This window comes from Ascaphus truei, chromosome 2 (assembly GCF_040206685.1).
Source record: "Ascaphus truei isolate aAscTru1 chromosome 2, aAscTru1.hap1, whole genome shotgun sequence".
NCBI classification, from domain to species: domain Eukaryota; kingdom Metazoa; phylum Chordata; class Amphibia; order Anura; family Ascaphidae; genus Ascaphus; species Ascaphus truei.
Window position 1 is genome coordinate 473,021,034 of NC_134484.1, and position 18,786 is coordinate 473,039,819.

General features: G+C 48.9%; 1 pseudogene; it reads right to left on the reverse strand.

Annotated features, from left to right (window-relative positions):
• Window positions 1-4,972, reverse strand: part of LOC142488337 (uncharacterized) — a 48,831-nt pseudogene extending 43,859 nt beyond the window's left edge.
• Window positions 4,973-18,786: the final 13,814 nt, after the last annotated feature.

The window sequence follows — 18,786 nt, forward strand, 5'->3', positions numbered from 1 at the left end:
AATGGGACCGGAGCATGTATGTAAAGGGAAAATGTACTTAAAGTGAAGCATACTTTTTTCCACTTATCGATGCATGTGATGTACTGCAATCATCATATATGTGCATAACTGAGGTAAATAACGCATTTGTAACAGGCTCTATAGTCTCCCCGCTTGCGCACAGCTTGGGTACAGGTAGGGAGCAGGTATTGCTTTTCAGGACGTGCTGACAGGCGCATGCGCGAGCTGCTGCTCGCCTATTGGGCGATATGTCCTTACTCGCGAGTGTACTTAAAGTGAGTGTCCTTAAACTGGGGTATGCCTGTATTTGATACGGTGAGAAGTGGGTAATGCAGAGTAATTAGAGCAGTAAAAAGCAGTAACGTCCCCTCACCTGACCACACATTAAAAAGAGTGGTTTTATCACTCCCACCCTAATTTGCTCATTATTTTCTTCCCTTTTGGGAAACTAACTAAACACTCTGGCCCTTTCTAACTGGGCCACCAGCTAAGCTGGTTACCAACCCAAAACATATGCTTCAATACAACAGTCCAACAAAAAATATAACAGCCCCTACTAAAGCCGCTCTAATTGCGACTGTAGGGGCTCAGGCGCATCAGCACGCTTCCGCAAGCACGCATGGACGAGGCCTTAGGCTTAACTATAGTGGTTTTATTAATCCACAAATATCGCTAAAGAATGGGTACACCGTCCCTTTAAGGCAAAAGAAACAATAAAATGAAATCCATATCCAGTGCAATACAATAAAAAATAAAAAGGAAGAAAGGAAGGAAGGAAGGAAGGGGGAAGTAAAGCACTTACTCAGACAGAGACGCAGGTAGAACTGGGTGGAGTTGCAGGGGAACGCTGGTTCTTCTTAGTGTCCTCTCTCTCCGTCAGCCACGCTGCTTGTCGCAGGCCGCGTGGAGAAGGCTTGACTGATTTCCAGAGCCTGATATAATAATGCGGACATGAAAACAGGATGCTGGGGTGAATGTGGCGGGGGAAGGGATCAGAATATCGGAGCGCTCACTGTGAGGTGAGTCACCCAACAAACCACCAACCCCGATGTCCCGCAAGCCCCACTAAACCTGTGTCACACAGAGACCAGGAGCCTGGGCACTACGCGAGTACTCACTATGAAGATGCCGTCAGAAGTGGAGCAGCCGTGGATCCGTTCCGTTGAGCAAGAGTGTTCCAGACAAGGTATGTAGAAGGGTAAAAAATGCGGAAGAGGCGGTGCACGGCTATCTAGATAGTAATGGAGTCACAAACGCAATTGAATGAAAAAAGCGGAGTTTAAAAAACGAGAATGGATGTACACATCTAATCACAACTCTGACAAAGTTCCCACTAGGAACAAAACGCGTTAAAGAGTCAGGGCTCTTCTGCATTTATCCAAAAAATAGCAGACATCTTGCATAAATTCCACGCATACCTACAGTATATAATCATCCAAACAATAACCTTGGTCAGCAGGAAGGATTCTGAGAGATGTGAGACTCCCTCAGCTTTCAAGAGAACTCCAAAAATATTCCAAACATTCCCATCACCGCAGATGAAGTCTCTAGAGCGATTTAACAGCTTATATCACTTAGAGCTTCGGGACCTGATGGTTACTCGGCCAAATATGTTAAACATATAACTGTAGAAATAACATCTTGTTGAGGAATAAAATCAAATAATGTATTTCCTCGATTCTAAGAAGCCATCGATTGTAAGACGCACCATCGATTTGGCTCTTACAATCAAGGAATATTATTTTTTCACTTACCATGTTTCAGGAAAGGTCCCAAGTCAGCGGAGGACGAAGCGGGCGGCGGCGGCAGGAGAGGTCCCACGTCTGCAGATGGTTGAAGAGGGACAGTGGGCAGGTTTGCAGCGGAAGAACAGGTCCCAAGTCTGCAGGTGAATGACGATAAGAAGACAGCGGGCGGGCGGTGGACGTGGCGGCAGGAGATCATAATAGCAGGAGAGCAGAGCAGGAGCAGAGCAGCATAGGGAACGGCTTGGGAGGTGCACACTGCAACGCCGGAACTTGACCAGTGTCTGACTTCTGGTGTTACAGTGCGCTCATCCCCAGCCGTTCCCCTATGTCGCTCTGCTCCTGCTATTATGATCTCCTGCCGCCACCGCACGCCTGCTGTCTTCTTATCTTCATTCACATGCAGTCTTGGGACCTGTCCTGCTGCTGCCGCAGTCCCGCCAGCTGTCCATCTTCAACAATCTGGCAGACGTGGGACCTCTCCTGCCACCGCCCGCTTCATCTTTCGCTGACATGGGACCTCTCCTGAAACATGGTAAGTGAAAAGAGGGGGTTACTACTGTGGACACTTTATTTCGTATGTTTTGAATACATCAATTCTAAGACGCCCCCCAATTTCAGACATGTGAAAATCGGAAAAAAAGGTGCATCTTAGAATTGAGGAAATAGGGTAATGTCACTATGAGAAATCCCTGTAGGTTTTAGTTCCTCTAAGACCAGGTGCGTGCTAAAGTGCATAGATTAGGAGCAGGGGTGCGCAAACTTGAAGCTGCGCCCCCCTGCCTACTCTCCCCTTACCTCTTTTGCCAGCGTCATTTGACGCTGCATTGCCATGGCGATGCGTCCCACCAAGCTTCCGAATCTCGGTAAGTGAAGTTGCAGGGGCCTCACGCAATCCCCTGGCACTTAATTTAAATGCTTTGGGGACTAGCGCTTGACCTCTGCAACAACCGCACCCTCCAGAAAAATCTCCCACCCTCCATTTTGCGCACCCCTGGATTAGGGCAGGAGTGCGCAAACTGTGGGGCGGCGCTTACAGAGGCCCCGCGCTTTTCCTGAAAACATTTAAATGAAATGCCGGGGGAACGGCAAAGGCCTCTGTAAATGCCCTTACCTTGGCTCAGACGGCTTCTGGCAATGCATCGCCATGGCAACGTGGCGTTAACTGGCGCCCTGGGGTCATGTAACACAAGAACGCCGGCGGTAATGAGGGGGGACGCTAGCGGGGGGGGGGTGAGCCGGAATGGGGGCACAGCCTGCATGGAAAACGTTTACGCACCCCTGGATTAGGGGACTTTCATAGGCCTTTATTGCAAGTACCTCCAAACAGCACAAGTAGAGGGAAGCAGTGGGGCCTATTTTTATGTCCAATGTGTAGAATTGCCTGTGTATGTATTATGTGTGTCCAGCCATTAGGGTTCCAATGGGTTAACTCATTAGTACACGGTGATAATGTCTCCTCTGTAGGATCTGGCTAAGTTTGCCTAGACTGAAGCCGTGTGTTTTGATCCTGAGAGTCACCCTGAATAGGCAGTACTGTGATTTTATTTGTTGAAAAACATGCAACATATACAATACAGAAACAGACTGTCAAAACATTACATATTTACATCGGGAGGAAAAAAAATACAAATAAAACAATAGAACACAAATTCAGTGCAATTATTTCAAATATTTACATTTCTCCACAGTTTTTCCCACTGTTTCTGTTCTATTCTGCTTTCTTCCCTCTGTTTTATTCTGCTTTCTTCCCTCTGTTTCTGCCCTCTGATCTGAGTAACCATCCCTTGCAATGTTTCCTCCTCAGAAAGTTCCTTTTTATTTACTGACACAAGAACTCTTGATATCCAATGGTGATACAAAATGGTGACATTGATCACTCTCAGGGTGCTGGTGTTAACAATAGGCAGTACTGTGCCCCAGGACTGGCTGACCGGGGGAACCCCTGTGCTTGTTATCCAATTCTTACATACTGTGCAGAGTGGGGGCTGGTGGCAGATACAACAGATATCTTCAAAAAAAGAAGTTGGGCATTTTTAGGAAGGAAAGGTGTACAGGGATATAGCAAATAAGCAAATATGGGAAGGATGTTGATCCAGGGAGAAATATTCCATTATCTAGTCAGGAAGTCATTTATTTTTCATCTTATGAGACATCATTGCCCATAATATAAATTATCTTTAACTGTGCATGCAATGTCTTGTATATAATGTATACCCTGCTCATTATGTAACTGTATTTGTAAACATGTATTTGTTTTTAACTCTGTGCCCAGGACATACGTGAAAACGAGAGGTAACTCTCAATGTATTACTTCCTGGTAAAATATTTTATAAATAAATAAATCATTGGATGATGTGTCACTGGGGTTTTGTGTTTGCTTTCCTCTGGATCAAAATACTGTAAATACAAATATAGGATAAGTAACTGTCGTCTAAATTTAGCACAGGTTGAACATTTGTATTTTTTCAACCTGATCTACTATGTACAGTCATTTTGCCTCTCACCGGGGTCTGAATCCTGAACAAGCAGCAGTACCGGCACCATGTAAACAATAACACTGAGTTTGAATCAGGGGAACCTGGTTCAATTCCTGGTGTCAGCTCCTTGTGACCTTGTGCAAGTCACTTTATCTCCCTGTGCCTCAGGCACCATAAACATAGATTGTAAGCTTATCTGGACAGCGGCTGCGTCTGTAATTATACTATGTGCTAATGAGGGGGGAAAGTGCTATATTACAATACAGATTATTATTATTATTATTATTATTATATACATACAAATAAAGAAAACCTTAAAAAAAGGATTAAGCAGATATATTACTATATTCTGATGATTACCTTGTTGCTGCTTGTGAGTGTGTCCTGCCGGCCTGTGATTACTCCCTGTATTCCTCCCTCACTGGTCCCAGTCCCCTGCTGCCCAGTACATTAGTGGCTATTTGCCCAGACTGCAGGTCTCAGGAGGCCGGGATGTGAGCAGCTAATGAATGTCTGAAGCTTCCTATTGTGTAGGAGAAGAGGACAGTCCCACTACCCTTATGGGGGTTACTGCCCCGTTTATCCTCTGCCCCTCCTTTATCAGCCCCTCAGCAGCTGCTCATTTCTCCTGCATGATAACACAGCCCTGTCTGTACCTGGGGAAGGGACATCTCATATTTATTCGGCTCTCTCCTGTAAACGAGATATTCCCTTCTGTGTCCCTCTCATCCCCCTGCTTGCTGTGTCCTCCCCTCTCTCCTGTGTCCCCTCCCCCTGCTAGCTGTGTCCCCTCCTGTGTCACTCCCACTGCTAGCTGTGTCCTCCCCTCCCTCCTGTCCTCCCCTCCCTCCTGTCCTCCCCCTGCTAGCTGTGTCCCCTCCTCCCTCCTGTCCTCCCCCTGCTAGCTGTGTCCCCCCCTCTCCTGTGTCCCTCCCCCTGCTAGCTGTTTCCTCCCCTCCCTCCTGTGTCCCCTCCCCCTGCTAGCTGTGTCCCCCCCCCTCCCTCCTGTGTCCCCCCCCCTCCCTCCTGTGTCCCTCCCCTGCTAGCTGTGTCCTCCTCTCCCCCCCCCCCCTGCTTGCTGTGATGTTCTGCCTGTGCTCACACCTCCCCTGCTTGTTCTGTGCAGACACAATTTGCATTTACACAGACAGGAGCTGATACACAGACCAGTGTGTAACCTTTTTTTGGTTAAGGAACCCTATAATTATACTGTGACATTCTGAGGGACTCCAACCATGGGCGTCCGCAGGAGGGGGCAAGGGGCGGCGCTTGCCCCCCCCCCCCTGGATCCAGGGCCGCCAACGGGGGGGGGGGCACAGGGGGGACAAAGGGTACTGCTTCCCAGGCCCTGTGGGTCAGGCCGGGCCCCCCTGCGCGGCCGGGCACCAGTTAATTAAATAAATTTAAAAAAAAAAAGTTTAAAAAAATGGCGCCGATTCCTCGCGGTCCCGGTGCGCATAAGCTGGGCCCGCTTCCCCCCGCTCCCAAAGTGGGACGGAGGGGGAAGTACAAGCCAAGCTCCTCTGCGGTCCGCTCCCAAGGTGGGATGGAGGGGGAAGTACCAGCTCCTCTGCGGCCTGCTCCCAACGTGGGACGGAGGGGGAAGTACCAGCTCCTCCTGCGGCCCGCTTCCCCCCCTTGGCCAGCTTCCCGCGCACCCACCTCCCACGTGCCCCCCGGCCCACCTCCCGTGGCCTTGCCCCCCCCCCCGAGCCCTCCTTCCGCGCCCCCTCCCCAAGCCCACCTCCCGTCCCTGGCAGCTGCCGCGGGGATATCGGGGGCAGAAGGGGATATCGGGGGCAGGAGGGGGAAGCGTCCGGCGACAAGCTGCACCCACCCGGTCAAGGTAAGTCACCCCACCCAGTCACTGTCACCCACTGTCACCATCACCCACTGTCACCGTCACCCACTGTCACCGTTACCCACTGTCACCATTACCCACTGTCAACGTCAACCACTGTCACTGTCACCCACCCTGTCACTGACTGTCACTCACTCAGTCACCCAGTCACTGTCTCCCACCCACTGTCTCCCACCCACCCAGTCACTGTCTCCCACCCACCCAGTCACTGTCTCCCACCCACCCAGTCACTGTCACCCAGTCACTCTCTCCCACCGTCATTCACCCACCCACCATCATTCACCCACCCACATTCAACATTCACCCACTCACCCACTGTCATTCACCCACTGTCATTCACCCATCCACCCATCCACCCACTCACTGTCATTCACCCACCCACATCATTCATCCACCCACCTACCGTCATTATCCCACCCACCCACCATCATTCAACCGTCATTCACCCACCCACCCACTGTCATTCACCCACCCACCGTCATTCACCCACTCACCCACTCACCCACTGTCATTCACCCACTCACCCACCCAGGCAGGCAGACACATGTCTTTTGTTGAAAATATAAAAATAAACAGGTTGCATTGTAATGTTTTATTCTGTATCACAATAAGAAAACAGTTAAGTAAAAGTTGCGCTCTAAAAGATATTTTTTGTGGTAGGTGCGCTATGGGTTGGGGGGGCGCTATGGGTTCGGGGGGGGGGCCTGCTCCTTTCATTTGTCCTGGGCCCCATGATTTCTGTTGGTGGCTCTGCCTGGATCACTCGCAGTCCTGGCCTGTTTTTGGCATTTATGGCGCCGTACAGTACGTTAAATGCGCTATAAACGCCAAAAACAGACTCTGGGTGGACCGGGACGGAGGTGGGTGGACCGGGACGGAGGTGGGTGGGTGCCCCTGGCGCCGCGGCAGGCAGCTAGTGGTAGGCTAGCCTATGCTGCTACGCAGGAGGAAGCGCAGCGCACTGTCATTGGTAGCACTCGGGAGTGATGCGGCTCTCATTGGTAACACTACCTACCAATGAAAGCCGTCTCACTCCCAAGTCGGGACCAATCTGTGCCGCAGCCAGGACCGCCATTGCGCTGCGGTTATAAATTATGCCCCCCCCTGAAAAAAATTCTGCGGACGCCCATGACTCAAACCTCTCTAATTAGGATGACCAGATTTACAAAAGTAAAAACCGGGAGACAGTAAAAAAAAAAAAATTCAAATAAAACATGATGACATCACCAACTGCGCCCCTTCTCCTATGTGTCTCTCCTCCCCTCTCTGTACCCCCTTCTCTCACCCCCCCCAAATTCTCTCCCCCATCCCTCCATTCTCTCAGTCCCCCATCCCTCCATTCTCTCTCCCCCCGTGCCTCCATTCTCTTTCCCCCCCCCATGCCTCCATTCTCTTTCCCCGCCATGCCTCCATTCTCTTACGACCCCCCATGCCTCCATTCTCTTCCCCCCCCTATGCCTCCATTCTCTTCCCCCCCCATGCCTCCATTCTCTTCCCCCCCCTGCCTCCATTCACTTTCTCCCCCATGCCTCAATTCTCTTCCCCCCCATGCCTCCATTCTCTTTCTCCCCCATGCCTCCATTCTCTTTCCCCCCCCATGCCTCCATTCTCTTTCCCCCCCATGCCTCCATTCTCTTTCCACCCTTCCCATTCTCTGTCTCTCTCCCCCATTCTCGGTGTCTCTCCCATTCTCTGTCTCTCCCCTATTCTCTGTCTCTCTCCCCCATTCACTGTGTGAGTGTCTCTCTCCCCCCCATTGTGTGTGTCTCTCTCCCCTCATTCTGTGTGTGTGTCTCTCTCCCCCCATTCTGTGTGTCTCTCCCCCCCCCATTCTCTGTATGTGTGTGTCTCTCTCTTCCCCCATTCTCTGTGTGTGTCTTTCTCTCTCCCCCCATTATCTGTGTGTGACCCTCTCTCCCCCATTCTGTGTGTGTGTCTCTCTCTCTCCCCCCATTCTCTGTGTGTGTGTCTCTCTCTCTCCCCCCATTCTCTGTGTGTGTGTCTCTCTCTCTCTCCCCCATTCTCTCTGTGTGTGTGTGTCTCTCTCCCCCCATTATCTCTGTGTGTGTCCCTGTCTCCCCCATTCTGTGTGTGTGTCTCCCCCCCATTCTCTGTGTGTGTGTCCCTGTCTCCCCCATTCTGTGTCTCTCTCTCCCCCCATTCTCTGTGTGTGTCTCTCCCCCCCCCCCATTCTGTGTGTGTGTGTGTGTGTCTCTCTCTATCCCCCATTCTGTGTGTGTGTCTCTCTCTCCCCCCCCCCATTATCTGTGTGTGTCCCTCTCTCCCCCATTCTGTGTGTGTGTCTCTCTCTCTCCCCCCATTCTGTGTGTGTGTGTCTCTCTCTCCCCCATTCTCTGTGTGTGTGTCTCTCTCTCTCTCCCCCATTCTGTGTGTGTGTCTCTCTCTCCCCCCATTCTGTGTGTGTGTGTCTCCCCCCATTCTGTGTGTGTGTCTCTCTCTCCCCCATTCTCTCTCTCCCCCATATTCTCTGTCTCTCTCTCTCTGTCTCTCTCCACATTCTGTCTCTCTCCCCATTCTGTCTCTCTCTCTTCCCCATTCTGTCTCTCTCTCTCTTCCCCATTCTGTCTCTCTCTCTCCCCCATTCTGCCTCTCTCTCCCACATTCTGTCTCTCTCTCCCCCCCCCCCCCGGTGTGGTAAGACCGATATACCTCTTATTGCAACCGCATAAAAGCATATAGACATGAATTCTGAGTTGCAATTGATAAATGTAGTTATATTGTGTAACCTGGTGCTCTCCGCATCTGTATATGTTTTATTTTTTCTACCTCTGGTGAGTTGATTGGTGCTCATTTATTTTGGATCCTGCTGTTCAACCAATTTTTTTACCTACCTTCACTATCTGACGATTGGAGTACCACTAAGGGACTCGGGAATTCATTTACATATCTCTGGATATTATGGGATGCAGAAGTCAGAACTGAGAACGATTTGAAAGGCTGGCATATTAGAGGCACAGTCTAAGGCTTGCTTCATTTTCTCCAGCAGTTCTCTTACATTGTCCATCGTTCCCCTCCAGTTTTGTTCCCTCAATCAATTTTATATCGCGATGTTATCTGCCTATGATTTTTTACCTGCTACGCTACCGATGTAGAGCCATATTGTACTATTCAAGATACATCTATTGTTATTATTTTGGGTCTCTTTGCCAATCTCTGAGAGTTCCCACACTGCTATTCTTGGAGCTGGGAGTAGTCATTTATACACTAATAATACTACTAGCCGTAGCCAGATCATGGAACCACAGAGTGCAGTTGTAATGGACTGTAATGGTGTGCAGCTGTAAGGAATCGGGGAGCACATCCTCCGTGGCGCACTCCCTCCTGCCTCGCACCACCCCACTGTTTACACAACGCGCACACGCTCACGGAGGAACCTTCTGGACGTCGCAGAGTCTGGCTCCGCCCCATGGTTACGGCGCAGCCTTTTGGCAAGGCCTATCCGACTCCATTAAGGATGAACTGGCTGCTAAAGAGTGCCCTGCTGATCTGGAGGAATTCATTGCTGTCTGCATTAGAGTGGACCAACGTCTTCAGGAGTGGAAGGCCAAACGTTCTCGCTCTCGGCCGATCCCGGCCAGATCACCGGCTTTTCATTTTTCTCCTACAGATCCGCCACCTCCTGATGATCCGGAACCCATGCAGCTGGGAAGCCACCGGTTATCCTTCTCGGAAAGGCAGCGCAGACGTACCAATGGACTCTGTCACTATTGTGGTCACTCCGGGCACCAAGTCCTCCTCTGCCCGCTCAAACCAGAAAACTCCAGCGCTCAATGAGGTATCGGGGAATCACATTGGGCACTATCTCTCCTTTCCATATTTCCCAAGAAATCCATCCTATTCGGATCATGCTCCTTTTCTCCCTCAAAGGGTCCGATTTCCAGATCACGACCTCTGCCTTTATTGATTCCGGTTCCCGGGGGCAACTTTATTGACTATAGTTTTGCACTAAGAAACGCAATTCCTCTCATCCGTAAAGCTATGCCCATCGGGTTGGAGGCCATCAACGGACGCCCGCTTCAACCAGCCTTCATTTCCTTAGAAACCAGCAAAATTACCCTCCTAACGACGGATGGCCATCAGGAGGAGATTTCCCTTGATATCATTCATGCACCACCTGTTGAGGTAATCTTAGGACCGCCATGGTTACAACAACACAATCGGCAACTTGACTGGACCGATAAAGAACCCATACAGTGGAGTCCCCGTTGCGCCGAGACCTGTGTAACCTCAACTCAACAAATCTGCAGTTTAATTACTCACAAGGAGGATAAGAGTGCATTATTCAAGGATGTGTTCGATAAGGTATGATCCGAAGTTCTTCCGCCTCATCACCCTTTCGACTATCCTATTGATCTCTTGCCTGGTTCTGTCTTGCCCAGAGGTAAATCTTACCCCCCTGTCACTTCCTGAAACTAAAGCCATGTCGGAATATATCCAAGAAAATTTAAAGAAAGGCTTCATTCAGAATTCCTCGTCCCCAGCTGGAGTCGGGTTTTTCTTCTTTGTTAAGAAAAAAGATGGTTCTCTTGGCCCTTGAATTGACTATAGAGGGCTAAATAAAATCACCCTAAAGAACCGCTATCCGCTACCCCTTTTCTCTGAGCTTTTTGATCGTCCCCAAGGAGCCACTATCTTTTCTAAGCTAGATCTGTGTGGTGTATATAATATGGTATGGATAAGACAGGGCAACGAGTGGAAGACGGCCTTCAATACCCGAGACGGTCATTAAGATGTATGTAGTCATGCCCTTTGGTCTGTGTAATGCCCCGGCCATGTTCCAAAAATTTGTGAATGAGATATTCCGGGATCTCCTGAAACTTTTTGTCATCGTCTACCTTGACGAAATTCTAATCTTCTCTAAGTCCCTTCCTGAACATATCAATTGCACTAAACTGGTCTTATCTCGTCTTCGTGAAAATCACCTTTATGCCAAATTAGAGAAATGCCAGTTCCACCAGACTTCCATGACATTCCTAGGATAAATTATCTCGGACTCTGGTTTTGCTATGGACCCTGCCAAGCTTAAAGCAGTTCTGGACTGGCCGCAACCCATTTCTCCCAAAGTAATCCAGCGTTTCTTAGGATTCGACAATTATTATTGTACATTTATTTGAGACTTTTCTACCACAGTAGCCCCGATCACAGCCTTAACCGTGAAAGCAGCAGATGCAGCTTCCTGGCCACCCGCAGCGGTCCAGGCTTTTGACCTTCTTAAAAGAACCTTCATCTCCGCACCCATCTTAATTCATCCAGATCCCAAACTAGCCTTCACCTTGGAAGTAGATGCGTCCGAAGTAGGGGCCGGTGCCATATTATCTCAGAGACAGTTACCATAAACCAAGCTACACCCTTGTGGTTTTTTTTTTAAAATTTTCGTTAGCAGAACAGAACTATGACGTCGGTAATCGAGAGCTATTAGCTATAAAACTTGCTCTACAGGAATGGAGACACCTCCTGGAAGGTACGGAACACCCAATCACCGTTCTCATAGACCATAAGAACTTGCTGTATATTGAGAGCGCCCGTCGTCTTGGAGCTCGCCATGCTCGCTGGTCACTTTTTTTCATGATTTAATTACATAATTAATTTTATTCCGGGGTCAATTTTTTTTAAAGCAGATGCCTTATCTTGCCAATTTATAGCCGAGGACAAACCAGAGTGCCAATCAGAGACCATCCTCCCATCTAAATACATCCTGTTCGCCAACTCTTTCGACGTCCTGGATGACCTTTTGGCAAACAGTCTCATATTCCGGAAGGTCTAGAGGTTCCAGACGGTTGTTTGTATGCGGCACCACGTTTTTGCAAGAACATTTTGGAATGGAGCCATTCATCTAAATTGGCCGGGCATCTTGGTACCGAAGAACTACCGATCTCATTAAACAAACATTTTGGTGGCCCGCTATGCAAAAAGACACCGAACTATTTGTCAAGTCTTGCTTCACATGTGCCCGCAACAAGAGCTCTCGCAACAAACCACCTGGACTCTTACCTCTGCCCATACCGGACCGCCCTTGGAGTCACTTGTCCATGGATTTTCTCCCCATTCTTTATTAACTACGGATTTAATCCTGCATGGCTACCCACCACTTTTTCTTCCGGGGGTCCAGACACAAGCAAAAGAATCAATTCTTTATAAAAATCTTAGAAGAAAATTCAAAGGACTCTCGGGGAGGCGACTCGCAGACAAAAGTCCCAGACGGATCATCATCGTTGCAAGGTACCCGAGTTCAAACCAGGAGAGAGAGTGTGGCTTTCTTCAAAGATCACCAGGCTCAAGACACCTACTCTCACATTGGCCTCAAGATTTTTGGGCCGTACTCTATCCTGGAGAAAATCAATCCGGTTGCGTACTGTCTCCAGCTTCCCTCATCCACGAGGATACCATCGGTTTTCCATGTATCTCTATTGAAGTCTGTCTTCCAAAATCCTCAGTTTCCAGACTCCTCTTCTATTCCTGCTCTAGTGATCGTACAAGGACAAGAAGAATACTAGGTACAGTCCATTATTGATTCAAGAATTTCAAGAGGAGCGGTACAATATTTGGTTAATTGGAAGGTGTTTGGACCAGAAGAACGATCACCAAATACATGCTCCCAACCTAATAAGGCGGTTTCATGTGAAGTACCCACTCAAACCATATTGGAGTCGTCAAGAGGCCGCTCCTCAATGGGGGGTACTGTAAGGAATCGGGGAGCGCGTCCTCTGCAGCGCACTCCCTCCTTACCTGCTGTTTTGCGCAACCCTGTTGCTTACACAGCACGCACGCTCACGGAAGAATCTTGTGGACGTTGCGGAGTCTGGCTCTGCCCCACGGTTACGGCGTGTGGCGCGCACACGTGACACGTGTGCACCGCTCCCCAGCTGCACATCAACACTCAGCATCACACTCATCATGCTCACCTGTCTCCTGCACCGCGCCACCTATCCCTGCCTCCGCTGAGGCCGCACCTCTACTCCTCCCCTCTCTCATTGGTCCTGTTCTCCCATATATGCTCAGCTGTGCCACTTGCACTTTGGCTGAGCATAGTTCCAGTTAGCGTTGTTCTCCCACTTCCTGGTTCCTAGCCTTGCCTTGCCTTGTCTCTTGTTGCCCCACTTTTCAGATTGATCTCCTGTGTACCGACCCGGCTTTATCCTTGGACTCCATACCTCTGGCTTACTGACCCCGGCTTACCTCTGACCTTCCACATCTCTTCAATCCTGACCACTTTATACGGACTTCTACGATCCTACTGGCTTTAACCCCTGACCACGGCACTCGGACTCTGACTATTCTACTGGCTCCTACCTCTGACCTCGGCAAGTATCAAGACTATTCTAACCTCTCCAATCCTGACCTGGCTACCTCGACCATCCACTCTCCAGACGTGACCCTGTGGCTGGCGTTTCTACTCATTCCCACCTCAGTACTAGGGGTCGGGCCTTCTCCTCAGGTGGTGACAGATGCTTCCAACTGGAGAGTCATGTTGCATCCCTTGCACAATCGTTCTGGGCCCTTACATTGCAACACCAACAGGCCAGTCCTTTGAGACCCACAACCCCTTTCCTGCCCTCACTGGACAACAATCTCTCCACTGAACCCCATCTTCCTACTCCAAATTGCTACTCTGGTGACCCCCATGGTTGTCGGGGCTTCCTTAACCAATGTGTGATTCAATTTGGCTAACTCCTTCTCGCTTCCCCTCTGCAGGATCTAAGGTGGTGTACATCATCGCCCACTAACCAGAGACGCACTGGCATGGGCCTCCCACAACTGGTAACGGAGACAGGAACAGATGCAGAACTTCGAACACTTCACTATGGAGTTCAGACGTGTCTTAGACACTCCAGGCCGTAAGATGACTGCTGCATCTTCTTTATTTCATCTTTCCCAGGCTTTTCGGCACGTCGCTCGATACGCCCTGGAGTTTCGTACCATTGCAGCTGAGACAGGCTGGAACAATGAGGCCTTGTCGGCAGCCTTTTGGCAAGGTCTATCCGACTCCCTTAAGGATGAACTAGCTTCTCAAGAGCACCCTGCTGATCTGGAGGAACTCACTGCTATCTGCATTAGAGTGGACCAATGCCTAAGGATTTTGGAGAACAAGGGAGGTGCCGGATGTGGCGAGCCGCACTCTCAGTTCTTTGGAGCCTGGCGAGCGAGAGGAGTGAATTTACCCTTGCTCCTGTGTCTTGTGTACAAAAAGACTTGAATATGTCTGGAGATATGGATTTTACCCACTACCGTCTACCAGGAGACCTTCTGGTAGTAGAAGTGAAAGGGAAGCGGTACCTCAGATGCCTTTGTCCCAAGTGTGACTTTCCAGGTGGCTACCTGATCTGGGGAGCCAAGTGTGTCCGCTGCGGAGCACGTTTCCTGAAGCTCAAGCTGCTGCGGCCTACGGAATTCACAGAAAAGGATGCGACCGACCCCAATATATGGGTGGTCCGCCCTGCTGCTAAACCAATGTCTACCTCAACTATGGAGGCCTCGGAGGGCCGGTGCGTTCCAGAAGAGGATCCAGGGGCGACGAGTACCCCGATGACCACAGAGCAGGCTGAGGCGGTTCCAGACCTGGCCCCTGCAGAGGAACCAGAGACGGGCAGTGACCCAGAGCCAGCTCACAAGCAACCGGTGTGACAGAGTCATAGACTGTATACATTAGTAGGAGGTGGCAGTATGCCTGCTTTCCTGTACACGAGCAGTTAACCCAGCTGATTAAGCAGTCCACAGGTGATCCTAATTGAGTAAGCTCACCTGCTTTTAAAAAGAGGAAGAGGAAATGCCTCTGGGGCAGCAGTCTCTCTCAGACACTGAGAGAGGACAGAGGAGAGCTGACAGACACACCCAGGATCCATAGACTTATGCTTTCCCAATGGAATAAAGCTCCCAGGTACGGAGCCAAGTGGTATTACCAAATATTGTTGGTCTGGTCTAGCTTAGCTTCCCTAAAGGGGATAGGCTTTTGTTTATGTTTTGTTTTACTTATAGGGACAGAGCACCCAAATCATTAAAGATTTCCAAAACTCCTTGCCTTGACGGCTTTACCAATGTCTATTATAAGAGATTTCTACCGATACTGTCCACCCACTTGCTGAACCTGTTTAATTTTTTTATGGAGGGGAACCCAATACCATCATCAATGTCCCTAGCTAACCTAGCTTTCATACATAAAGAAGGGAAAGATACGACGCAATGCGGAAGCTACCGTCCAATTTCCCTCCTAAATAACGACCTCAAATTATATAGTAAGATACTGGCGAATAGGCTGAATCCTATATTACCTAGATTAATAAATATTGATCAAGTTGGGTTTGTCGCGGGCAGGCAAGCCTTAGACAATACCTGTAAGATAATTAATATAGCTGACCATGTCCACCTCACACGTACCAAAGCAATTTTGTTAAGTTTAGATGCAGAGAAGGCGTTTGATAGAATTGATTGGCTATTTCTTGATAACACCTTAAGGAAATTTGGATTTAAGGACTCATTCCTGGATGGAGTCCGGGTGGTCTACGAGAACCCGTCAGCCATTGTCAGGCTCCCGGGCTGGAACACTGAAAGGTTTAGTATTAAGAACGGTACGAGACAAGGCTGTCCCCTGTCCCCCCTTCTTTTTGCACTGACTATTGAACCCATAGCGTCCAAAATACAAAACAATACAAATATTCAGGGCATAGTAATTGGAAAAACAAATTATAAAAGCTCTCTATACGCCGACGATATCATTCTGACTCTGGCTCGGCCCGAAACTTCCCTTTCCAACCTTCAAAGGGAACTATCAGATTTTGGCAAAATACCCGGCTATAAAATAAATAACGATAAATCTGAAGCCCTAAACCTATCAGAGCCAGAAGTGAAATTGCTTAAGTTGATTTCCAATTATAGATGTAGTTCCTCATACATTAAGTATCTGGGAGTAAATGTATCAAGGAACTACCATTCTTTAGATCAACACAACTACCCGGCTCTTTTTGAGAAAATTAAAAAAGATCTGGATAAGTGGGAAGGTTATCAGATCTCATGGATTGGAAGAATGATTTCGGTTAAGATGAATATACTCACTAGATTATTATATTTTTTCAAGACACTTCCGGTCCATGTCCCTGGCTCTGAATTGAAAAACATCCAAAATAGGTTGTTTAATTTTATTTGGCAGGGCAAAAGACCCAAGGTCGCTAGATCAGTATTGATGTCATCAAGAACAAGGGGGGCTTGGGAGTCCCAGATATATCTAGGTATTACCTGGCAGCCCAATTAAGACAAGCGGTACTGTGGAATGCAGACCCAGGCCAATGTTGCTGGCTGGAAATAGTCTCACCATGCTAAAACACCTCTGCCAGCATGCCTTTGGAACATGGATAGAGGGGATATGCAATCGCGTTCTGGCTGAAATCTAAAACTAAATTCAGGCTCTCCTCCACCAGCTCGCAGCTTACGCCAATCTTTAATAACCCTAAATTTCCCCCTGGATGTGGATCTAAACTATTTGACCAATTCAAATTAAAGGGGTTCAAGACGATCGCTGATCTACTGAACCAAGGGAAATTCTTAAGCTACCAAGATCTACGCACTAAATATAAAATTCCTGAATTGGACACATTTAAATATCTCCAAATAAGACATTTCGAACAAAAAATACCCCCAAAATCAAAATTCCCGCCTCTCACTACATTTGAGAAGCTGTGTTGAAACGGCGCTCATCAAAAAGTTCTAATAATAAAAATTTACGCTCGAATGGAGATATCAGCGGACCCCCCAGTCCATGAGTACATGCTCAAATGGTCAGCGGACCTGAACATAGTTATTGACAGAGAGGATTGGGAAGATATTTGGGAAGCAGCCTCAGGAACTTCCATACACTACCGACACACTTTATTGAAGTGTGGTCGGTACCGCAAGCCGGGAAATCTCCCGGCTTGCTAGTGGCCGCCCCTCGGCGTGCCGCGCGTCATAGACGCGCGGTCACGCGTCATCGGGAGCGTGCGCCCCCTGCACGCGTGTCCAGGGGCTCCCCGAGGGAGCCCTGGTGTCCCGCGATCGCGGGACAGCGGCAGGGGGTTCCGGGGGACCCGGCGGACCCGGCAGCGGTAGGGAGAGCGCCCCGATCGGAGGGCGCTCTTCCGCTGCTTCGGCGCGCGCCCGTCACACTCGGGCGCGCGCCAGGCTACTGCTGCGGCACAGAACGGGCAAATGCTCGAATAAACTGTGCCGCAGCAGTATGTACCACGAAGAAGAAAACATTTATAAAACACTATTGCGCATCTTACCCCAGTGAGATTAAAACAAAGCTACCCTCTGGCATCTGATCTCAGTTGGAGAGGCTGTGGACAAAAAAGGGACATGGCTCACATTTGGTGGACGTGTCCAGAAATTCAGAAGTATTGGATCATTGTTCAAACTTTAATAAAAGAGGTTATGGACCTCGTAATACCTATTGATCCACTGGCCTACCTACTGGCCAGGCCAATGGAGGAAATTGACCGACCTACATAGTTACATAGTAGATGAGGTTGAAAAAAGACGTAGGTCCATCAAGTTCAACCTATGCTAAATTTAGACAACAGATACTTTATCCTGTATCTATACTTACTTATTGATCCAGAGGAAGGCAAACAAAAAACCCATTAAGGGGAAAAATTAATTCCTTCCTGACTCCAAGAATTGGCAATCGGATTAATCCCTGGATCAACATCCTTCCCATGTACACTTATTTTGTATACTGCTGCGGCAGCCTTTATTCTAACAAATCACCGGTTTTACCCTGGCTTGTACCTGGAATGCGACGCTCTTCACCTGTGGCATGCCGCGTTCATTTTGCCTTCACAGCCACGGGTCATGCCCGGTTGACGCGCGGTTGATGGGTTTATTGATAATGGTTCGGATTTAATAGGCTGCAATGCTTTCGCGTGTCCGCCAGATGGCAGAAATTCCTGAATTGTAATGCGCATCCGCTTCAGTAATGTGTCGGCTTGCAGGTGTTTAGTTTAAAAAAGATACTGTACCACAGTGTGCTATTGTAACTTGGCCTTGGCCTTGAGAGTGAAGGGAGAGGTTGCAAAAATGTATCAATTTAGGCTTTTCATATTAAAGAAAGACAAAGACCAGTTTCAGTTACAGTATTCTCCAGAGACCCGCCCGCCATGAGTGTTCAATTGCAGCCCATTTTCCAAAAACCCGACAGAAGTTACGCGTATTTGATATGTGCCGCGATTAATGCAACAGAGGAGAAGATGGCAACAGTTGTTCAAATTTATCAGTATTTTATCGAAAACTATGACTTTTACAAATTTTCGCCAACTCCTCATACGTGGAAGCGTGCAATAAGGAAAAGGTTATGTAGCGATCCCTGTTTTCATCGTCTTGAGCCACAATTTGTTGGAGGGTATTGGTGTGTATCACCGGGTTTTTCCGGTATCTATGATCATGAAGGCGGCAAAAGGCGAAGGGTCGTGTTAAAACCAACTAAGAAACGACAGTCGCTGCCAAGCAATGCACCAGCACCGGCTTCCGATAACGGTCCCACCGTCAGTGACAACCCTGGTGCTGAGTCGGATTTCGCAGTCAGTTTTGATGAAGCTTGTATGTACCTAAGCGATTTCCAGCCTCACCAGCTGACTACAGGTGGACCAGTCCCGCTGCAAACTATCGACGTGGATGATCAAGAAAGCTGGACCGGCAGTGGACCGGCGCCGGC